Source organism: Neoarius graeffei, chromosome 4, assembly GCF_027579695.1.
Source record: "Neoarius graeffei isolate fNeoGra1 chromosome 4, fNeoGra1.pri, whole genome shotgun sequence".
NCBI classification, from domain to species: Eukaryota; Metazoa; Chordata; class Actinopteri; order Siluriformes; family Ariidae; genus Neoarius; species Neoarius graeffei.
The window spans coordinates 101,872,336-101,891,409 of NC_083572.1; the positions used below are offsets into that span (position 1 = coordinate 101,872,336).

At 42.3% G+C, this 19,074-nt stretch overlaps 1 pseudogene; it reads left to right on the forward strand.

The window, feature by feature from the left end:
- The first annotated feature begins 3,778 nt into the window (after window positions 1-3,778).
- Window positions 3,779-16,355, forward strand: LOC132885404 (zinc finger protein 850-like; annotated as a pseudogene).
- The last annotated feature ends 2,719 nt before the right edge of the window (window positions 16,356-19,074 follow it).

Genomic DNA, 19,074 nt, shown 5'->3' on the forward strand with positions numbered 1-19,074 from the left:
TCTATAGTTCAAAGAAGAAGCCGTATCTAAACATGATCCAGAAGCGCAGACGTCTTCTCTGGGCCAAGGCTCATTTAAAATGGACTGTGGCAAAGTGGAAAACTGTTCTGTGGTCAGACAAATCAAAATTTGAAGTTCTTTATGGAAATCAGGGACGCTGTGTCATTCAGACTAAAGAGGAGAAGGACGACCCAAGTTGTTATCAGCGCTCAGTTCAGAAGCCTGCATCTCTGATGGTATGGGGTTGCATTAGTGCATGTGGCATGGGCAGCTTACACATCTGGAAAGACACCATCAATGCTGAAAGGTATATCCAGGTTCTAGAGCAACATGTGCTCCCATCCAGACGACGTCTCTTTCAGGGAAGACCTTGCATTTTCCAACATGACGATGCCAAACCACATACTGCATCAATTACAGCATCATGGCTGCGTAGAAGAAGGGTCCGGGTACTGAACTGGCCAGCCTGCAGTCCAGATCTTTCACCCATAGAAAACATTTGGTGCATCATAAAACGGAAGATAGGACAAAAAAGACCTAAGACAGTTGAGCAACTAGAATCCTACATTAGACAAGAATGGGTTAACATTCCTATCCCTAAACTTGAGCAACTTGTCTCCTCAGTCCCCAGACGTTTACAGACTGTTGTAAAGAGAAAAGGGGATGTCTCACAGTGGTAAACATGGCCTTGTCCCAACTTTTTTGAGATGTGGTGTTGTCATGAAATTTAAAATCACCTCATTTTTCTCTTTAAATGATACATTTTCTCAGTTTAAACATTTGATATGTCATCTATGTTCTATTCTGAATAAAATATGGAATTTTGAAACTTCCACATCATTGCATTCCGTTTTTATTTACAATTTGTACTTTGTCCCAACTTTTTTGGAATCGGGGTTGTATAATACTGCCACAAATACTAAGGCATAACCCTTCAACACTTTGGCGCATATCAATATTTATCAGCCCTTGATCACTTAACTCCCCAAATTTGTCCCAGTCTGCTTTTCCTAAGACCCACTTCCCATCTCTTACTTCATCTACCCTCTCCACCTCCAGAACCGCACTGACCATTATAGGGAAGTGGTCACTACCTATACCACTTTCCGTGTGCACCTGCCAACTAAATTTATGTGCTAAGGCACTTGTGACTATGGTTAAGTCTATCGCTGTGTCTGAGCCCCTCACCACATCTATCCTTGTGCCTGTACCATCATTGAGACACACCAGCCCCCTGTCCTCCATAAAACTTTCCACCACCCTACCATTATGGTCATCCCTATTTCCCCAGATTGCATTAAAATCCCCACACCATATCACCTTACCATCTACATTTTCCCAGATTTCCTCTAACTGTTCCACCTTCAGCTGCCTGCATGGATTATAGAAGTTTATGACCTTAACACTGCCCATTCCTGTCCATACTTCTACTATGATGTACTCTTGTTCATCACCCTTCTTCACCTCTCTATACTGTATTCCCCTTCTCACAAATGTAGCACATCCACCTCCATTACCTTCCCCCCTGTCTCTTCTCACACTTGTATACCCTTTTATAACAAATTCCAGCGACGGTTTCAACCATGTTTTTTGTATGCATATAATGTCTGGCTTATGCTCCATATCCTGTATGATTCCTTTTAACTCCTGTCCATTTGCCACAAGACTTCTAGCGTTCCACTGGAATATTAAAAAAGGTATTACAGTAATGGTTGTGACTGTTCATTCATCTCACTCTGAGCCAATGCTGCTTGTATTCTTTCCCAAGATATGTTCCCTATATTAAGGAATTTGGAAGCAGCTTTACCTATCATCTTAATTAGTTTTATCTGTCTTGCTATTCAAATCGTCAGAGCAGTTAACCACATATGCTATAAACAGTATCAATTTCTCAGGGGATATCGCCTCCCCCTTACTCTTTCCTTCTGATCCTTTTAATATACCCTGCGCACGCGCTTCCTTCTGACTTCCCTCTTTCCCCTCACTGTGAACGACCTTAAAGTGCCATTCCACCATTGGATGTATTCTTTGGCATAAAATACAATATATTTTATGACAACATGACTAGACAGAGAAATCTTTTAGCTTCAAAATGATATATCAAACATAATTTTTTGACAAGTATATTAATTTTGCGACCAAAGTCACCTACTCTTTTAATTTCCGCGCGGTAGTGAAACGTGATGTCATCGGCAGGTTCCCCTTCTTGTGTACCACGTGTCGGTCTATTTTTAGACCAGGAAACCCCCAAAGTGAGAGAGTCATTTCTCCTCGTATATGGGGGCCAAAAAAACTGTGAAAAATTGAGTTAATCTTTCATTTAGCTAGATTTATTGGTATTAGCTAGATTTATTGGTATTATTTTTATCGCGTTCTATCCGCCATTGCTGATAATATGTGCCACGTCACACGTCACGTGGTATGCAAGAAGGGGAACCTGCCGATGACATCACGCGCGGAAATTAAAAGGGTAGGTGACTTTGGTCGCAAAATTAATATACTTGTCGTTGTCAAAAAATTATGTTTGATGTATCATTTTGAAGCTAAAAGATTTCTCTATCTAGTGATACCATTTATATATGTTGTCAAAATATATTGTATTTTATGCCAAAGAATACATCCAATGGTGGAATGGCACTTTAACCGCTTAAGCATAAGACAGGTTCCTAAAGGATCGCACCTGTTGAATTACTGCTGCCTTTTTCCTGACTGGGCATCCACCATATGCTGCCGCATGGTCCCCCCCACAGTTACAGCATTTCCTGATTTCACTATCCCCACATTGTCCGTATTCATGCTCACCTCCACACTTCTCACATCGCGGCTTACTTTTACAGACTTTAGCTATGTGCCCATATCTCTGACATTTGTAGCACCTGAGTGGAGGAGGGACATATTCCCGCACATAAAAACTCATGTATCCCACCATTACTCTCTCCGGTAGCACTCTCTCCTTAAACTCCAGGAGGACAGTCGTGCTGTTTACCTTTTCACCATTTCGCTTTGCTTGTAATCTTTTCAAGCTCAATACCGTCCCTCCTTTAATGGTTTTCTTAAGCTCATCCAATTTCTCGCCCGGGGGAATCCCTGATATAACCCCTTTCGCTCTCCAAACACCCTAACCTCGCTCACATCCAACTTGCAAATTGACTGTAATTTCAGCACCTTATCCCTCTGGCCACTATTTTTACACTGGATAAGCAGTCTCCCACCCCACACTGTATACGCCCTCTCTATTCCTCCCAAAACCTCTTCAATCCATTTGTTAAAGAAATCAAACCAACTTTACCAATGTCATACCCTTCCTTGAACCTTACAACTACTTTTAATTCATCCTCCTGCCACACTCTCCTTCTCACAACCCTGTCTCCCTCATCCGATTCTAAATATCTTTTCCCCTGTCCCTGCTTCTGGTTAGCATTCATCCTAGAGTTAATCCACTGGCTATCCAGTTGTTCCCTAAATGCCTCGTCCTCTCCCCCACCACCACCACCACTACACTCATCCATAATTCCACCAAAACAAACATGAAAACCGTAAACAAAGACTCGTAAATAATAGTAATTTAAAAAAAAAAAGACAACTGAAATAAAAAGCTTCCCCACACTTCCAAAATGCTGGACCGAGAAGCAAAAACTCTTAAAGACACGTCACCACCGGTGCTTCCAGCTCTCCATTAGCAGCACCATCTAGCGGCGGTTGTTAAAAAAGCACCACATACTCTTTGAGCTGAACAGGTCTCTGGTGAAATATACACTGTCTCACGGTAGGGGGCAGTAATGCTTTCAAAAACTAGACTACTAAGTTCAAGAAGAAGAGGTGCAATTTTGCGGAATTGTCACGTAAGCTTTCTGATTTAAACATAAAACCTGTTTAAAAAAAAGAATCATAAAAGCATAATTAAGTCTAGGCAAGGTAAAAAAAAAAAGATTGTTTTTATGTCTGTATCTGAGATGGTTAACTACGTTCAGCTTTCAAGCCAGCTTTAAGCAACGTTATCCTAATGCTTCCTTAGCTGAGCTAGTGGTTGACTTCCAAATACCTTTATACTTATTGTCTAAGTGCACTACTTAGGGTATGATTTAGCAGTATATGTGTTGTATGTAGTGCATTATTTAGCCAATAGCACTCCATTTTGTATCCAGTTACAGTCCATTAACTGACTATTAGCACTATTAGTTAAACTATAGTTAATTTCTTTTAAATTCTAATATATTTGAGTTTTGCCTGATGGGTTCAGTGGATTGCTAGCAGTTATTAGCATAATTATTGCAGGGGTTGTTTTACAATCAGGGTACAAATTTTGTGTCACAGGGGTCCAAAATTCAAATTGATTCAAACTGGTTCTTGTACCAGTTTTTAAGTGAAGGACAAGTTAAAGAACAGATTTCAGATCATTTTTTGACGTGTGTATGGTAGATTTGTGTAATCTGCTATAAGATGGGAGAAACAAATGAAGTGATTCTCGGAGAGGACATTTTTTTTGGACAATTCAGAATCCACTACTTCCATAGTGCTTTTAAATCTAAGGCTGTAAGCTTTGTGTTAGTTGTCTCTCATATTTATGTCCCAATATCTTGACCACATTTTAGGATGAAAATAATCATTTTAGGTATGTTATTTTATATTGAAAAATTAGCTGTCTCGGAGAGGACATTTTTTTGACACAATTACATACTAATTTGATCAAAATAGTCTGAAAACTTACTGGCATTCAACATTAAAACTTACAGTGGTGCTGGAAAGTTTGTGAACCCTTTATAATTTTCTATATTTCTGCATAAATATGACCTAAAACATCATCAGATTTTCACACAAGTCCTAAAGGTAGATAAAGAGAAACCAGTTAAACAAATGAGACTAAATTATTATACTTGGTTATTTTTTTATTGAGGAAAATGATCCAATGTTACATATCTGTGAGTGGCAAAAGTATGTGAACCTTTGCTTTCAGTATCTGGTGTGACGTCCTTGTGCAGCAATAACTGCAACTAAACGTTTACGGTAACTGTTGATCAGTCCTGCACACCAGCTTGGAGGAATTTTAGCCTGTTCCTCCGTACAGAACAGCTTCAACTCTGGGATGTTGGTGGGTTCCCTCACATGAACTGCTCGCTTCAGGTCCTTCCACTTTTCGATTAGATTAAGGTCAGGACTTTGACTTGGCCATTCCAAAACATTCACTTTATTCTTCTTTAACCATTCTTTGGTAGAACGACTTGTGTGCTTAGGGTCGCTGTCTTGCTGCATGACCCACCTTCTCTTGAGATTCAGTTCATGGACAGATATTCTGACATTTTCCTTTAGAATTCGCTGGTATAATTCAGGATTCATTGTTCCATCAATGATGGCAAGCCGTCCTGGCCCAGATGCAGCAAAACAGGCCCAAACCATGATACTACCACCACCATGTTTCACAGATGGGATAAGGTTCTTATGCTGGAATGCAGTGTTTTCCTTTCTCCAAACATAACGCTTCTCATTTAAACCAAAAAGTTCTATTTTGGTCCCATCCGTCCATAAAACATTTTTCCAATAGCCGTCTAGCTTGTCCACGTGACCTTTAGCAAACTGTAAATGAGCAGCAATGTTCTTTTTGGAGAGCAATTGCTTTCTCCTTGCAACTCTGCCATGCACACCATTGTTGTTCAGTGTTCTCCTGATGGTGGACTCATGAACATTAACATTAGCCAATGTGAGAGAGGCCTTCAGGCTACATCCACACAACGGCAATGTGATTTTTTTTTTTTTTTAGCGGGTAAAAAAAATATCGCGTCCACATGGGCAACGGATCAGTAAAATATCAGGTACATATGGCAATGCTTGCTGAAAACGATGCAATACACGTGCCACACCTCTACGTGCGCTGTAAGACGGTCCCATCGGAGACACCAGAACAATAGAAGAAGTAGGACGCATGCGCATAAACCCCTTCTACCTGGCGTGAAGCACTCACAGGAACAAACACACACACGCCTAGTTGGTATAACACCTGTACATTTTGCTTCAATAATGCGAATAAACTTAGCAGTGACTGCAGCACTGAAACTACTACTACTCTGGGGTCCGCCATTGTTGCTGTTGTTGTTACGAATGATGAGCGCGAGAGTGCTGCTTGTTCTAGTCATGTGGTTGTGACGTCATCGTAAACAAATCGGTTCTACTCATCCAGACGATTTTGCAACTGCACCGTTGGCAGATTTTTCCACTCTGGAACCCATTCTCATAAAATATCATTTTGGGGCACCCAAAACGCCAGTGCCGTGTGGACGCCAGGCTGAAACGATAAAAAATTTTATCGGATTCACTTGAATCCGTTGCCGTGTGGACAGGGTTTCAGTTACTTAGAAGTTACCCTGGGGTTCTTTGTTACCTCGCTGAACATTACATGCCTTGCTCTTGGAGTGATCTTTGTTGGTCGACCACTCCTGGGGAGGGTAACAATGGTCTTGAATTTCCTCCATTTGTACACAATCTGTCTGACTGTGGATTGGTGGAGTGGTGGATTGGTGGAGATGGGTTTGTAACCTTTTCCAGTCTGATGAGCATCAACAACGCTTTTTCTGAGGTCCTCAGAAATCTCCTTTGTTCGTGCCATGATACACCCATAAACATGTGTTGTGAAGACTTTGATAGATCCCTGTTCCTTAAATAAATAAAACAGGGTGTCCATTCACACTTGATTGTCATCCCATTGATTGAAAACACCTGACTAATTTCACCTTCAAATTAATTACTAATCCTAGAGGTTCACATACTTTTGCCACTCACAGATATGTAATATTGAATCAATTTCCTCAATAAATAAATGACCAAGTATAATAATTTTGTCTCATTTGTTTAACTGGGTTCTCTTTGTCTACTTTTAGGACTTGTGTGAAAATCTGATGATGTTTTAGGTCCTATTTATGCAGAAATATAGAAAATTCGAAAGGGTTCACAAACTTTCAAGCACCACTGTAACTATGTTTCCAATGATATGGAACCAAATATTTGTTTTATGGTATAAAGAATGATTTAAGTGCATCCCTTTTGGAGCTACCTGTGGTCAAAAAAGCACTTTTTCTAAATGACATGAGTAATTTTGCTAAATATGACACACATTGCCATACATTCACCAAAAATAACGTTATCACCCAATTTTTTTTTGCATGGTAAATAGAGCTATCACAGGGCTACAATAAACAACCAAGTTTATTTAGTCAAGCCTTTTGATATTGAAAAGTGTTAAATGTGATTTTTAGCTTGCGTACCCTGATTGTGAAACAACCCGTAGCTAATTTAGCAGTATAGCGTTGTCCTTGTCTGCTGATTTTTCTGAGAGAAAACATTAGTGAAGTTTGTTTGTTTAGTATCTTTATACCATGTATTTTCTGCATTATTACAAGAAGATGAAATGGTGTGAAAAAATTATTGAATCCTTATAAAAAGCTAAAACAGATTAATTAAATAGAGATGGTACACGAAACATAATGCTTCTTATTATACAGACACGAGTGTTTTACTGGGAATTTTCATATGAACTACTCTGGGAACTGAGGAACATCTTTTCCATATCTTCACAAGTGAGGCTATTGATGACATCACTTCCGATGTTTTCTCGCCCTCAAAATTAAAGGAGAACTGAAAGCAAATTTTTAAAATCAAAATTCGATTTATCCAGCCATACGTCAATTATCTATTGCCGCTTAACCTGTCCTACAGGGTTGCAGACAAGCTGGAGCCAATCTCAGCTGACTATGGGCGAGAAGCAGGGTACACCCTGGACAAGTCGCCAGGTCATCGCAGGGCTGACACATAGACACAGACAACCATTCACACCTACGGTCAATTTAGAGCCACCAATTAGCCTAACCTGCATGCCTTTGGACTGTGGGAAAAACCGGAGCACCCGGAGGAAACCTACACAGACACAGGGAGAACATGCAAACTCCACACAGAAAGGCCCTTGTCAGCTGCTGGGCTCGAACCCAGGACCTTCTTGCTGTGAGGCGACAGCGCTAAACACGACACCACTGTGCTGCCCTTCTATTTTTATCTCCTTTTATTAAAAATAAGAGTGCTTTTTTGACAGCTATTTTGTCAAGTTTGTTTGTATAGCGCTTTTAACAATAGACATTGTCCCAAAGCAGCTTTACAGAATCTGAATGACCGAAGACATGAGCCAGTTTTATCCCTAATCTATCCCCAATGAGCAAGCCTGTGGTGACGGTGGCAAGGAAAAACTCCCTCAGACAACATGAGGAAGAAACCTCGAGAGGAACCAGACTCGTTGATGTTATAAACTCTTCATTGATGGAAACTTGAGTGCACAACTGTTCATGACAGCTGCAGTCCTAAAGTTAGCAAGTCAACTGTAGTCCTCAGCCATAAAAGCATTACTGTAAGTGTCCAGAGCGTTGTCCAAGTGTGACTTTCAACTGACCCTACGGGAACATCCTCCATAGGAGCGATGTGATGAGACTCCAACCAGACGTAGGGCATCAGGATGGATTAGGCAGGTCTGAGGAGCAGAAGAGGTCAGAATCTCGATCTCAGGATTGACATGTAACTCAGAGGGACAGATTTGGGGGGGAGAAAACACAGGTTGTTAGGTATGCCCAATGTCACCTGAATAAGTAGGTACAGTATACATTTTGCGCTGAGTACAAGCAGGGACTCCGGCAAAACTAACTATGACAGCATAACTAAAAGGAGAGAGCCAGAAGGTAACACAGGCATGAGGGAGCCCCGGGACATAAAGCAGCCAGCCACTACACTGACAACAAACTGGAGTGAGCAAGCGAGTGAGGACTGACAGCATCCATACATGTATCCCAGTTTACCAAAACGCTGTATGTCTGAGGACCCTCCAGATCTACACCTTTACTTCATAAACACCATTAGCAAAAGGCTTGACTAAACAGATATGTTTTCAGATAGACTTAAATGCTGAGACTGTGATCCCCGAACACTACTTGGAAGGCTGTTCCATAACTGTTGGGCTTTGTAAGAAAAGGCTCTGCCCCCTGATGTAGCCTTCACTATACGAGGTACCAGCAGATAGCCTGCACCTTTTGATCTAAGTAGGCGTGGTGGATCATAAAGGACCAGAAGTTCGCTCAGGTACTGTGATGCGAGACCATTCAGTGCTTTAAAGGTCAATAGTAGTACTTTATAATCAATACGAAATCTGATTGGGAGCCAATGCAGTGTGGATAAGACAGGGGTGATGTGGTCATATTTTCTAGTTCTAGTAAGGACTCTTGCTGCTGCATTTTGAACTAACTGGAGCTTGTTTATTCCCTTATTGGAACATCCAGACAGTAAGGCATTACAGTCATCCAACCTGGAGGTAACGAAAGCATGAACTAGTATTTCTGCGTCGTGTAGTGACATTAAATTTCTTATCTTAGCAATATTTCTGAGATGAAAGAAGGCTATCCGGGTAATGTTAACGATGTGAGTTTTGAATGAAAGACTGGGATCAATAATCACTCCAAGGTCTTTTACTGCTGCACATGAAGAAACAGAAAGGCCATCCAGAGTTACTGTGTAATCAGAAAACTCACTTCTATTCTAGCTGCATGTGGTCCTAGTACAAGGACTTCAGTCTTGTCAGAGTTAAGCAGAAGGAAGTTAATAAGCATCCAGTGTCTAATGTCCTTCACACATTCCTCAGTTCTATTAAGCTGTCGTCTCTCATCTGGTTTTGCAGAAATATACAACTGTGTGTCATCAACATAAGTGGAAACTAATACAATGTTTATCACTAAAGTAAATATATGTGTTGGGAAAGTCAGACTACTATTTATTTGGGTTTAATGGCAGATTAGGCACCTTTTGGTGCATTACTGCCACCTACAGTATATAATCATTCAGTTTGTGGGTCCGATTCTGTTTATATTCTGGCATACGTGCCAGAAGATATTCAAAATTTAAGATGGCAGGGTGTCACATCAGCATCCATTAAATATAAAAGAGAGGGCAGTGAGAAAGTGATAACACCAGCTTTTGAATCTTAGATCTTAGATGAACCCAATCTTAGATGAATCAACATGGCTTGCTGAAATCTGTTCCTGGATTGAATATTTGTCGTCTTAACTGATGTTTGTATAGAAAAATTATGTCTACCTTTAGAATCTCTTTCCCACTGTTTGTCACAATTGTAAAATACCCTCTATTAGCTTACTTCTTAACTCTGTTCTGCCATAACTAACACTAATTTAGGCTTCTTTTTTTTTTTTTTTAAGATTCTTTGGCAATCCTATCCACTACTTCACTATCCATTATGCCTCTGTGAGTTGGGATCCATAAAAAAAATTAACCTTAGATCCTAAGCATTTTAGATGATACAAATTTAAAAACAGCTCAGTTATAAGCTCTGGTCTCGCATTAAATGTTTAATGCAGAACTGAAGAAGAATCTGAACTATATTTTAAAGACTTGTCTCCTTTGCCTATTGAAGTACACATTAAATGGCGACTGTTTCTAGTGTAAACACAGAGACCATCTATTACTAAATCAAAACTCTAGCTGATAAAAAAAAGCTAGTTTTACTGGACAGAGGATCGTTAGAGCCATCTGTATAATTCTGAAGAACAGAACTCCAAACAGATTGAAGGTGATTCATAAGAAAAGCCTGCATTTTTATCATGAATACCATCAAGTGGATTGAAATCTACATCTACAAAAAGAAGGAGCCATTCAGGAACTGAAGCCCAGCTTCAATACGTCCCACTCTTCGAGGGCCCCCCATTTCTACAAGCAAAGCAAGAATGGACGTAGAACTCAAAGCACCACTACAATACACTGATGCCCCTTTTCCACCAAATCAGTTCCAGGGCTGGTTCGGGGCCGGTGCTGGTCCACAACTCGTTCAACTTGTGAGCCAGCTGAGAACCAGTTTGTTTTTCCATAGCTCGGGGTGCAATATAATACAAGTCATTGTCAATTTTTAAGTCACTGCTTTTTTTTTTTTTTTAAATATGTATATACCATCGGTCAAAAGTTTGGGCACCTACTCATTCATAGGTTTTTCATCAAATCTATGAAATAACCCATGGAATTATTTGGTGAACAAAAAGTGTTTTTTTTTTGTTTTTTTTTTTTTTTTTAAAAACAAAAACACGTTCATGTTTTAAGGTTCTTTAAAGAAAATCTCATGGGATGTGGCCATACGCTGCAGTCAGATCCACATAGACTGCTATTAGAGGTCCTCCATATTTCTCGATCAGTCTTTACAATAAATATTCTGTCTGATGTTGACCGATGTTGCCAGAACCCATACTGTACTTCACTCATATGATCATATCCAATTTTAAATCAATTAATGATGATTTTTGCAAGAATCTGACTCGTGTTTGCGCCTATAGATTTTCCTGCAATAGTTTGCATCTATGTTCTTCAGTCCCTTTTTGAACAAACAAGTGGTGTTAGCATGAAGCCATGAGGTTGGGACCACAACACATGTCCAAATCAACGTCAAGTGAGTAAGGATTGCACCAAACAAGACCTCATTGTACTTCAACCCTTCGGTTTTCCACTCATCAGTCCCAGCACTTTTATTGTTCTTAAAGGTCCCATGGCATGAAATTTTCACTTTGAGGTTTTTTAACGTTAAAATGACCCCAGTGGCTAGAAATTTCATAATGTGTAAACCAAACTATGCCCAACATTTGAGAATGGTGCGTCAAAACGGCGCGTTGATAAGCTCTTCCCTTTACTACGTTAGCAAGGGAGATGATCCCCACGCCCCCCCCCCCCCCGGATTCCCACCCACTGTATGGATTGCCCCGCCCAGTTGTAGTGAGGAGACCATAGAGGACACAACAACATGGCATCACCTAAGCGAGCGAAACATGGAAATTGCGCTGTACATGGATGTGACAACACAGAAAAGAGTCTGTTTTTACTGCCGACGGGAGAGCCCCTGAAGACGCAGTGGCTTAATTTTATTTACTTCAATAATACGCCGTCAAGTCTACCTAAGACGGTGTATGTTTGTCGGAAGCATTTTCCTGAGGAATGTTTCCACAACTTGGGACAGTACAGGGCAGGTTTTGCACATCAACTGTCACTGAAGCCTGGGTCCGTACCAAGCATCCCTGCCGCATCAGCAACAAACACCGAACAAGTAAGTGTATAACTGGTCATTTTGCCGTGTTTTAAAATCGGTGCGTTAGCCTAGCAATGGCTACATTAGCTGTGCAGCTAACCGCTTCCTGCAGTTAGCCAGGTAATCTGCGCTACAAAATTAAGAGCATGCAGCATGCTCTGTTAAACTGAGTTTAGTCTGGAAATTGACTGTAACTTATGAGCTTATGTTTGACTATTGCTCCGCAATGCATGTCTTCTGTTGGATAAGCGCTATGTTGCTGTAGTTGCTGCTTCTATCCTCTTTGGTTAAGGAGTGCGTGTTCAAGCCTAGGGTATTATACGTTCGTAAACTACCACTCCGAACACTCTCACTCTCTGTTCTCTGTGTCACGTTGAGTTTACGAAAGGAGTCCGAGGGAGAACGGGGTTTTGTCTTAGCAGCGTGGCTACAGACGCTGATAGCAGCAAGTATGTGTGTGTGCAGCTTGGTCAAGCCCCTCCCCCTCCCCCCATGGCCCGCCCCCACCCTCTACCCTTCCCCGCCTCCTGCTTCTCTTTAGCAAAACGACGCACTGGGAAAAGCGCTGAAATGGGGCTTTCTCCCAGGAGGCTATATTTACGTGCCGAGGGTTCATTTCGAGAAAGGCTGCGGATATAACATCCAGAAGCCTCCACGAGCCCGTTTAAAGCATCAACAAACCACCATGCCATGGGACCTTTAAAGTTCTTGAGGACTCTTCGCCTTTTGTTCATCTGGGAAATCCTCGTTGATCTACACCACGTCATCTCTCGGATGTGGGTATTCATCAGGGTTCTCAAGTTCAGGAGGTAGTGCTGGTTTTTATAGCTAAGCAAGTCTCCAATCTGTTGTTGCAACATTACATCTTCCCATGGTTCTTTCTTCTTAATCGGGTTGGTCTTTGGGCAAACTTCAACACAACTCCTTATGGTTGTTACTATCCGTTCATCCAATTTATTCACTTCATTGATTTTCTAATCCTTGAAATGCACTATCCAATTTTTCCTTCAGTCTTGTTTGGCTCTTTGGGCTGTCCCGTAGGGCCTGGACATCAGGTGTTGGTTTTACTTCACCTGTAGGTGCCCTATTGAGTTGGTGTCGTAACTCTCACTTTGTGTTGGGAAATTTCACATTCATCATTAGCAAATGGTGCTCTGTATCAAACAAACAGGATGGTCCAATGAACACCTGGCAAGAGCGGATGAATTTGGAGGAATTTTGCATTGCTGACATCACATTTATAATATATATTTTTTCAGAAAACAATTTCTTCGTTTCAACGTTTGTTGTCTTTGTACTGTTTTCAATGAAATATAGGATTTCCATGATTTGCCAAATCACATTGTTTTTAAGAGACAGTGGCCCAAACTTTCTGGAATTGTGTGAGCGTGTGTGTGTGCGCCAAAACTTTCAAACTGTAATGCCCACTTGCACCTGATTTGTTATCCCATTGATTGAAAACACCTGACTCTAATTTCACATTCAAATTAACTGCTGATCATAGTAGTTCACATAATTTTGCCACTCACAGATATGTAATATTGGATCATTTCCTCAGTAAATACATGATCGAGTATAATATTTTCACCTCATTTGTTTGTCTCATTTGTTTAATTGTCTATCTAATTTTAGGACTTGCATGATAATCTGGTTAGGTTTAGGTCATTTATGCAGAAATGTAGAAAATGCTAAAGGTTTCACAAACTTTCAAGCACCACTGTAGATAATTAGTGGTAGCATAGGGATATGAGGTGTACTGTCAGTGCCACAGACAGTATATTCTAAATAGGGAAAAATAATGAAACGTTTTAATGTTCTCTCCAATCTTTGACTAACTGATCATCGGTTTGAAGTCACTGGGTTTAATTTTCATTCAAACAAGAAGTGTTCAGATAACTCAATGCAACTATACTAACCAAGTTCTTGAAGAGAATTATGATGAAAATTAAGTCTCTTGTGAAGTTAATTTTATATGAAATTTTATGTGAAGTTAATTTTATATGAAAAGCATACCAAGCTAATTGTTTGTCTTTTTTTTCTGATCAAGGAATAAATGTCTAATTGCAAGTCATCTTCTGTTTGTAATTCTGCAAACATGCCAAGAAAACCCACTATGATGAATTCAGAAGAGATTGATCATGAGAATTCGGTACCTACAAGAAGCTCCAGTGGTCAGCCAACTTCATCTGGTATTCCCTACACTTGCAAACAAAGACAAAAAACAATTTACCACTGCTCAGAGTGTGGGAAAAGTTGTAAACATAGAAGTGCTCTCCAAATACATCAGCGCATTCACACAGGAGAGAAGCCGTATCACTGCTCAGATTGCGGGAAGAGTTTTACTGGTAGTGGAACTCTTGTAAAACACCAGCGCATTCACACAGGAGAAAAGCCCTATTACTGCACAGAGTGTGGAATGAGTTTTACGCAAGAGGGTAATCTCCAAAGACATCGGCGTGTTCATTCAGGAGAAAAGCCGTATCTCTGCTCACAATGTGGAAAAAGCTTTAGGGACAGAGGAGCTCTCAAAACACACCAGCGCATTCACACAGGAGAGAAGCCGTATCACTGCTCACAGTGTGGAAAAAGCTTTCGGGATACAGGAAGCCTCAAAACACACGAGCGTATTCATACAGGAGAGAAGCCGTATCACTGCTCAGATTGCGGGAAGAGTTTTACTGTTCGTGGAAATCTTGTAAAACACCAACGCATTCACACAGGAGAGAAGCCCTATTACTGTTCAGACTGCGGGAAGAGTTTTACTGACAGCGGAACATTTGTGAAACACCAACGCATTCACACAGGAGAGAAGCCCTATTACTGCTCAGAGTGTGGAATGAGTTTTCAGCGAGACGATCATCTCCAAAGTCATTGGCGTGTTCATTCAGGAGAAAAGCCGTATCTCTGCTCACAGTGTGGAAAAAGCTTTAGGGACAGAAGAGCTCTCAAAACACACCAGCGCATTCACACAGGAGAGGAGCCGTATCACTGCTCACAGTGTGGAAAAAGCTTTAGGGACAGAAGAGCTCTCAAAACACACCAGCGCATTCACACAGGAGAGGAGCCGTATCACTGCTCACAGTGTGAAAAAAGCTTTCGGGATGCAGGAAGCCTGAAAACACACCAGCGTATTCATACAGGAGAGAAGCCGTATCACTGCTCACAGTGTGGAAAAAGCTTTAGGGACAGAGGAGCTCTCAAAACACACCAGCGCATTCACACAGGAGAGAAGCCGTATCACTGCTCACAGTGTGGAAAAAGCTTTAGGGACAGAAAAGCTCTCAAAACACACCAGCGCATTCACACAGGAGAGAAGCCGTATCACTGCTCACAGTGTGGAAAAAGCTTTAGGGACCGAAAAGGTCTCAAAACACACCAGCGCATTCACACAGGAGAGAAGCCCTATCACTGCTCACAGTGTGGAAAAAGCTTTCGGGATGCAGGAAGCCTCAAAACACACGAGCGCATTCACACAGGAGAGAAGCCGTATCACTGCTCAGATTGCGGGAAGAGTTTTACTGTTAGTGGAAATCTTGTAAAACACCAGCGCATTCACACAGGAGAGAAGCCCTATTACTGCTCAGAGTGTGGAATAAGTTTTCAGCAAGACGATCAGCTCCAAAGGCATCAGCGTGTTCATTCAGGAGAGAAGCCGTATCTCTGCTCACAGTGTGGAAAAAGCTTTAGGGACCGAAGAACTCTCAAAACACACCAGCATATTCACACAGGAGAGAAGCCGTATCACTGCTCACAGTGTGAAAAAAGCTTTCGGGACAGAAGAGCTCTCAAAACACACCAGCGCATTCACACAGGAGAGAAGCCGTATCACTGCTCACAGTGTGGAAAAAGCTTTTGGGATACAGGAAGCCTCAAGACACACCAGCGTATTCACACAGGAGACAAGCCATATCACTGCTCAGACTGTGGGAAGAGTTTTACTGTTCGGGGAAATCTTGTACAACATCAGCGTATCCACACAAGAAGAACCCCTATGACTGCACCGAGTGTGGAATGAGTTTTACACAAGAGGCTAATCTCCAACGGCATCGGTGTGTTCGTTGCGGAGAAAAGCCATGTTGCTGCTCACGTTGTGGACTGAGCTTCAATTATTCAAGTGTATTTAAGAAACACAAGTGCATTGTAGCACACCTGTCCATATGTAACACATGATTTTGCCAAGTCAAGAAATAATAATAATAATATTATTATTATTGTTGTTATCAGGGGTGTATTGATGAACTCCAGTCACAATTCATTTTGATTCACGATATTGCTTCATGATTTGATTCAAATTGATTCAGTATATTTTGAAAAAAAGTTTTAAATTGATTGAAAAGACAATTTTAATTTTGAATCAATGCAGAACAATTCATTTTTGTCTGTATAAAACTAAAGCAAAAATTGCTATGAATAAAGATTTAATATTTTAAACAAAATGTACTGCACTTTCACAATTATCTTAAATTTATAAAGTCTCCCCAAAATTTTTTGATTCTAACCAAGTAAAGTGAGCTACTGAAACACAGTATGAGCTCCACAACATTGCCTGAGGCATCATTTTAACCAGAAATGGAGCTCTAAAGTTGACTAATATTGCCACCTGTTACAAACCTGGCCTGAGTTTTCCAAACGCATTGCAGCACAAAGATAATCTGTAAATGGTAGAGCAAGCAGCACAATGAACAGTCTCTTTTTCCTAGTTAAGATGCTCTTCGCGTTCCTAGTTAAGATGCTCTTCGCTTTTGGGAAACCCACCCCTGATTAGTGAACTACACTACCGTTCAAAAGTTTGGGGTCACTTTGAAATTTCCTTATTTTTGAAAGAAAAGCACTGTTCTTTTCAGTGAAGATCACTTTAAACTAATCAGAAATACACTCTATACATTGCTAATGTGGTAAATGACTATTCTAGCTAAATTCTACAAAATGTCTGGTTTTTGGTGCAATATCTACATTGGTGTATAGAGGCCCATTTCCAGCAACTATCACTCCAGTGTTCTAATGGTACAATGTGTTTGCTCATTGCCTCAGAAGGCTAATGGATGATTAGAAAACCCTTGTACAATCATGTTAGCACAGCTGAAAACAGTTGAGCTCTTTAGAGAAGCTATAAAACTGACCTTCCTTTGAGCAGATTGAGTTTCTGGAGCATCACATTTGTGGGGTCGATTAAATGCTCAAAATGGCCAGAAAAATGTCTTGACTATATTTTCTATTCATTTTACAACTTATGGTGTGTAAGACTCCCTACGTGTGGGTGGAGCACTGAGGACGGCAGGACAGAGATCAGGGTTGCAAAATGGCTTTATTGCCACACTTTTCAGTGAACAACGTTATATTGCTTAGACACACAGCCAGCGTCTAGTTCGGAGATCACCCCTCTGCTCTCACTCTCCCTCCTTACATAGGGCGCGGTCACTGGGAAGACACACACAAACACAGGTTAATTGTTCTCAGGTGTCGTGATTCTGCCACTTACCTTCCCTGACTCCGCCCTCCTGTCACAGACCGGCGCTTGACCACGCCCCCGCTGCCACATACCCCCACCGCCCGACTCAGGCCGGGCGGCCGTCCGGCCTGCAGCTGACTCCCCCCCCCCCTTGACGGGAGAGGAAGTCCGCCACGACCATCTGCGCCCCCGGCCTGTGGACCACCTTGAAATTAAAGGGTTGGAGTGCCAGATACCAACGGGTGATCTGCGCGTTGGCATCTTTCATGCGGTGGAGCCACTGGAGGGGCGCGTGGTCCGAACAGAGGGTGAAAGGGCGCCCCAGTAGGTAGTACCGGAGGGCGAGAACCGCCCACTTGATGGCCAGACACTCTTTCTCGATGGTGCTGTAGCGCCCCTCACGCACCGACAGCTTCCTGCTGATATACAGGACAGGGCGGTCCTCCACCTCCTGGGACAAAACCGCCCCCAGCCCTCTGTCCGACGCATCGGTCTGCAACACAAAGGGGAGAGAAAAGTCAGGGGAGTGTAGAAGTGGCCGCCCACACAGTGCAGCCTTTACCTCTGAGAAAGCCCGCTGGCACTGCTCCGTCCACTGGACCGGATCTGGTGCCCCCTTTTTAGTGAGATCAGTCAGCGGGCTGGTGACGTCCGAATAATTAGGTATAAACCTACGATAATAGCCAGCCAGCCCCAGGAACTGTCTCACCCCCTTTTTGGTCTTGGGCCTCGGGCAGGCCGCAATTGCTGCCGTCTTATTAATTTGGGGACGCACCTGCCCGTTGCCCAAGTGGAAGCCCAGGTACCATACTTCCACCCGCCCAATCGCACACTTCTTTGGGTTGGCTGTGAGCCCCGCTCGCCTCAGCGACCTAAGGACGGCCCTCAGATGTTCGAGGTGCCGCTGCCAGTCATTGCTATAGATGATGATGTCATATAAATATGCTGCCGCATACGTGGCGTGAGGGCGGAGGACTCTGTCCATCAGCCGCTGAAACGTCGCGGGCGCCCCAAACAGCCCAAACGGAAGGGTGACGAATTGGTGTAAACCAAACGGTGTGGAAAAGGCCGTTTTTTCTCGGGATAGTGGAGTCAAGGGGATCTGCCAATATCCCTTCGTCAAATCCAGTGTCGAATAAAATCGAGCAGTGCCGAGTCGGTCGAGCAGCTCATCAATACGAGGCATTGGGTACGCGTCGAATTTAGACACCGCGTTGACTTTTCTATAGTCCACACAGAACCGGACCGACCCGTCGGCCTTGGGTACCAAGACCACCGGGCTGCTCCAGTCACTGTGGGACTCCTCGACGATGCCCATTTCGAGCATGGCCTGAAGTTCTTCCCGAACCACCTTTTTTTTGTGTTCGGGTAGCCTGTAAGGGCGGCTACGCACTACCACCCCCGGGGGTGTCTCTATGTGGTGCTCTATGAGGTTAGTGCGACCGGGCAGGGGCGAGAACACATCCGAAAACTCGGTCTGCAACTGGGCGACCTCCGTGAGTTGGGTCGGGGAGAGGTGGTCTCCACA